The sequence below is a fragment of the Styela clava genome, chromosome 11 (assembly GCF_964204865.1).
Source record: "Styela clava chromosome 11, kaStyClav1.hap1.2, whole genome shotgun sequence".
Classification (NCBI taxonomy): Eukaryota; Metazoa; Chordata; class Ascidiacea; order Stolidobranchia; family Styelidae; genus Styela; species Styela clava.
This window is the reverse complement of record NC_135260.1, coordinates 9,236,614-9,242,636: the sequence shown is the minus strand read 5'-3', so window position 1 is coordinate 9,242,636 and position 6,023 is coordinate 9,236,614. Positions and strand designations below refer to the sequence as shown.

Sequence of the window (6,023 nt, the reverse complement as noted above, 5' to 3'; positions counted from 1 at the left end):
ATAACAATGATAATAAGTGCTATTCGCATGCTTTATTCTCAGATTTTAGATAGTTAGGTACGGTATTTCATTAACGCCTGATTTGATAATATTTCATCATGTTTTGATAATTATATTCTATGTCATGGGGTGAGGTACGGTATGACTGTATGGCCTAGCCCTAGATTATTTTTCAGTTGGCTGTAGCCAGGTCAGCAAGTAGCTGACTCTGATCTGCTGGTCCGAGTCTCTGAAGGCCTCACGGTCGCTTGGTTACTGGTACAACCTGGTCGAAATGTCTTTATACTGTTACCGTATATGACGAACTATTTTTCATTTATCACGAAACGAATATACTGCTGATATTAATTCGGTACCGGTAGGCTGTAGGCCTAATTCGTATTACAGTACGGCACCGTCACTATGGCTTCCGGGCTATGCACGGTACGGTACCGTATGCTTGCTTATGCCGGTTATTGGCACTATCGCGACGGGGACGCATCAATATTAAATTTCATTCACGATTCCTGCAAGATGTCAGTTTTTAAATTTTGGGTCGTCTTCGTTTATCATCACACACAAAATTAAATCGTTATCAGTAGCACAGAATGATTTTGATGGATTATTTTTAAAATAAAAAGGAGGTTGGCAAAATTTTTTAGCCACATGCAGCAATTCAGAAATATGTGAGAGCCGCATAATTTTTGAAATTATTAATAGTAGAGCTCATTAAATCATTTTACATTGTAACTGTTACATCGATACTAATTTGGGAGATGCGCCTTTGTGTAGTGCGACGCGAAACTAAAAAATACAGTCAGAGTACCGGATATGGGTGATTAGCACGAACAATGTTGCATGATAAAACAAAACTAGCTTCAGTTGTTGAATCAGATTTCTTGACAAATGATATCGTATATTTCTGCTGTCTTTTTAGTACTAATTTAAAGTCATTTAATCGGGTCTCCCTAAAACCAGGCACTTGCGAATTCAGGCACTTTGATATTTTTTATTTTTACTGTACGTCATTGGGGTTTTTAATTTACTTGACAAAATAATTAGACTTTAAATAAATTTTTGCATCCATATATTGCAATAAAACAATATTATCTCCAATTTATTATGGTATAATTAATTTTTCAATAGTGAAATGTGGCAACATTGATTACAAAATATAGAAATCAGGCACTTGTATAATTTCAGGCACTTGGTGAAAACCTATTTTACACCGTATCTGATTGCTTTGAAGCAAAAAATTAAATATACACACTTTGTATGATTGAATTTACAACATTTTGGTAAAATACAATACCGTTTGGGACTGATGGAGACGTGTCATATTTTGCAAGTGCCTGATTTTTCTCAGTGACGGTTGCCATATTTTTTTGCAATTATTTTCTTAAATTATTTGCGCCAGAACTTACTATTCTTTGCTTTCTAACGCAAATTCATTGTGCAACAACAATTTGAGCGTTTTTAATATTGCAATGAGCAATCATTGACAACATATGGTCAACCATCGTACTCTCTGGATTTATTTGCAATTTAATATGAATGATAAAATCTGGCAACATCAAGCACAGAATACTAAAACCAGGCACTTGTGAAACTTTGTAAAAACCTATTTCCCGATGTTTTTGATTACTTTGAAGCCAAAAATCTAAATATACATATTTTGTATGACTGAATTTGGTATTTTTATTGTCTAAAACAAGAAGAACTGTCACTGGTAGGGATGTGGGAAATTTAGCAATTGCCTGATTTTTTGGTTTTGTCAATGGTTGTTGCCATATCTCTATAATTTTTGTCTTTTTTTATATGTTGTTTCCCTATTGCATCATTTTATAAAAGTCAATGTTTGTATGAAAGCTCCACTTAGCATAAATGAAATTAAACTTTTAACATCACTATCTAAAGCCGGAATTGGTATTTAATTGAACCAATCACGCTTTTGCAAAACTATTTGCATATTGTAAAGTGTGAATGGCATTGTGTTGTTTATTTTTATTAATTCAAAAGTATGACATAAGTATTATTTATATACGGGTTTAAATTTACCAGATCTGTAGGGAATATTAGTTATTCAGACGACATTTTTATAGTAATGTTCGGAACCCTTGAAATTGGTTCAAAACTTTTTCTAATTTGTTATAAACATTTCGACGTAATATATTACCCAGGTAGTAACAATCGCATCGTTAAAAACAACCTAATTTGACTTCTGGCAATATTAGTTTGAAATTCCAGTTTTAATTGTTATCGGACGACGATTTTAATAATGTAATTTGGCCTATGACTTCATTTAAACTACATAACAGAAATATTTGACCTATGTCGTATAAAATCTTTTATAATACGTATCCAAGTCACATTATTCCTTAATATAACATAATTTACCGTTCACAAATGTATAAAAGCCTGTGCAAAATTTATATTGACAACCAACGGTGTTCAACCACGGCTACAATAAAGGTATTCAATCACTTGCTGTTGCTGTTGTAATAATATTCTTTACAACCTGAAGATCTGACTGTAATATCTTTTCATGGATAGTTTACGTAGAATTATTTGTACATTATTTCATGCTGTAGCAGCAAACTGTAAAACACGTAGTTCTTAAATAAGAAGAATGGCTACAGGATAGTGAATACGAGTTGGCAATGTCACCTAAACAAAATTCGCTCGGCGAATGACATCAGGTAGCTGATATGCCCAAAGTTAAGCTTAAAAGCATCGTTAAACGAATGTTACATTAAAAATCCTTTAATATTCAACACGCCAGTAGTCAGCCAACAAATTTTTTTGCGTTATTCAGAAATTTGCAAATATATAAAAACGTAAAACAGTAATTGTTTTTAATGTCACAGAAGCCTTATTAAACTCTCGATTATATTTCTTCCTCCATCAGTAATTGGGGATATATATTTGAATTTAAATTTAATCAGGAGATAAAACATTAAAAACACAACTTCACAAGGGAAGTGTATGAATGAACAATAATTAAAGCTTTCAGTTTGAAAATTATTAGAAATATTGAGTATCCAATGAAAATTCTTACTATTCGTTCTATTTTGACATGATATGATTTACGTATCTTGCAATTAAGTAAAGCCACAGATCTAAGAATTGAAAATTTTAAATGTCAGTTCTGAAATTAAACATGAAAAGGTTTTGTGTATATTTTCCTACTTTTATATGTCGGGCGTATAGTTTCATCATGTCGCGAATGAGCATCAGCATAGGTGGTGCAGAAAATGGTGCTCCCGTAGTATGTGCACAAAGTTGGCGCACAACCCGAACATAGTATGTGTACCAAGATAGAGGTATTAGGTTGTGCGCCATCTTGGAGCACATAGGCTACTACGGGTGCCCTGAAAATACCCACATTTGCAACACCGACTTAAGGAATACAAATTTTACACTTCCACAATTTCGCTTTCGATACTTTCTCACAGGTATCGTGATACCAACGCTTGCAAACGCAGCATTGGTATTGTACGTGCTCCCGGCCTGCTCCCGTATACATTTCGCACTTTAACAGACACTCCAATTATTATTTTCCAGAATGCAAAATTCGGCGACGATGCAGTGCGACAAAGTTCCAAATGTGATTGAATTCTTGTTGTCTCCGCCTTGTTTAATCTTCCATCTGGGCGTTTTGAAGAGGTATGTACTCACTTCAAATTTAAATACTTGCACCATCTTCGGGCAGACGTCGAATTGAAATTAGCGAAAGGAATAGCACTCAATATACATCGGATTGTCTTGAAAAAATATTTTACCGAGAAAGCAAAGTATAGTAAGTACTAAGTTCTGACAAAAATGATTTATGAAAAGTATTGCGAAAATATATGGCAACTGTAATCGAAAAAAAAAATGAAAAATCAGGCACTTGCGAAATTTGACCCCTCATCACAAGTCCCAATCATTTTTTGCCAAAAAAGACGTCATTTCAATCATACAAAAGAGTGTATATTTTAGTTTTCTGCTTCAAAGTAAGTAAAAACCTCGAGAAATAGGTTTTTACAAAGTGCCTGAAATTTCACAAGTGCCTGGTTTTAGTATTTTGTGCTTGTGGAACAATGAATTTGTGTTAGGAAGCGAAGAATAGTAAGTTCTGACGCAAATAATTTAAGAAAATAATTGCAAAAAAATATGGCAAGTGTCACCGAGAAAATTGAAAAATCAGGCACTTGTGAAATATGATACGTCTCCATCAGTCACAAACGGTATTGTATTTTACCAAAATGTTGTAAATTCAATCATACAAAGTGTATATATTTAATCTTCTGCTTTATAGTAATCAGATACATTGTAAAATAGGTTTTGACCAAGTGCCTGAAATTTCACAAGTGCCTGATCATATTTACGGCCTGATTTCTATATTTTGTAATCAATGTTGCCACATTTTAATATTGAAAAATTAATTATACCCTAATAAATTGGAAAAAATATTGTTTTATTGCAATATAGGGATGCAAAAATTTATTTAAAGTCTAATTATCTTGTCAGGTAAATTGGAACCCCAATGACGTACGATAAAAATGGAAAATATCAAAGTGCCTGAAATGGTGCCTGAATTCGCAAGTGCCTGGTTTTAGGGAGACCCCCATTTAATCTGTGCTTGTTTACAGCTGATTCACGAGGGTAATCTCGTACGGAGCTTTTGTGATTCGTTTCATGGTGCCGTTCAACACTACTGACTTAAAATTCTGAATTAGCAGCTTATGAGAGACAAAACGCAAAAGGTTTATTTTCTTGACTGGTGAATGTATTATTTTTATTTCTCCATGTATTTGAGACCGGTACATGTCCAGTCAATATTTAATTACAGAAACTATTGTTAATAATTGTAAAAACTAATCTTGATGTTTGTTCTGATTCTCTGGACCTGTCCGCACTCAAGAACTTCATGTGACCTATTTAACACCACGTTAACTTCAGAATATCAAATTGCTCGCACATATACATTTTATCTTTATTCTTATCCATATTTCATCGCTAATTCTTAATCTGACTGATTTCTTATATAACGTTACAGCATGGGTCAGGAGCCTCGGTGATCTAACCGGTATTGTATACTCGCCCTCACAAATAATGGTAACCAGTTATTACTCAATTATTATTTTTTGTTTGTGTTGCTTCAAATGTTTTATAGTGTTGACATTATTTGTGAAATAAAATCTCTCTCTCTTCCCATTCTCACCTGACAACTCTGCTTTCATCTTCGTATTTTCGGCTAACCGCAGAGACTAACCGCTATCAAGCTACAATGCCGCCAACGCAGCAACATACAGTTGGCCATTGTGACGTAAGATTTATCGTTTAACTGATTTCAAATTCTACGCCACAACGATTTTCATACTAAATCGTAAATATGTACAATGTCATTGATATATACTACTAGACATAATTTGTCTTAATAATTGATGAAAACTCATTCTACCGCTTGATAAATTTAAAAAAAACTGTTACACTCAAAGACTAACGTTACACTATAGTTTTTTCTTAGTTGAACTTGGATCATAATTAATGCTAGCGATAAGAGCCGCATAAAAACTCTCGCGAACCGCATAACAACAATGCAATGTTATGTAACATTTATGGCTGGACTATGGTGTCTACAAGTATTAGCCTACTGCGTGAACCTCCCCTGATGTCTCATAAGGAACTTCAAGTAGCCTACAGCTCACATAATGGGGTCAAATCGATACCGAAAACAAATAAATGAAAAGCATACATGACAATAAATGTCCATTGTTTTTTGGTAAAGACTGGAGGGAGCGATACGACCATACGGTCATCTAAGTCAGCTCCTACCAAATTCACTCTTATGCCTCGAATTCGCAGTTATCGGATGACTGTATTGTAGTTTAAACGAATTATATTATGAAAACATAAACAAGGATATATATGATGAACAAATAATTTGAACGATAGACTTCAATATGTCCAGACATATCTTAAAGAAATTAGGTTTTACCCCTACTTCCACCTCTTTACAGTGGCCGCAATTTTCTATATATGCATTGAAAGATGACTCA

The 6,023-nt window shown here is 33.8% G+C and overlaps 1 long non-coding RNA gene across 1 annotated transcript; it reads left to right on the top strand.

Annotated features, from left to right (window-relative positions):
- Positions 1-629: 629 nt before the first annotated feature.
- LOC144429968 (uncharacterized) lies at positions 630-5,332 on the top strand. The gene is made up of 3 exons (XR_013479208.1): positions 630-665; positions 3,544-3,645; positions 4,614-5,332. It is a non-coding gene; the product is annotated as an uncharacterized LOC144429968 (long non-coding RNA).
- The last annotated feature ends 691 nt before the right edge of the window (positions 5,333-6,023 follow it).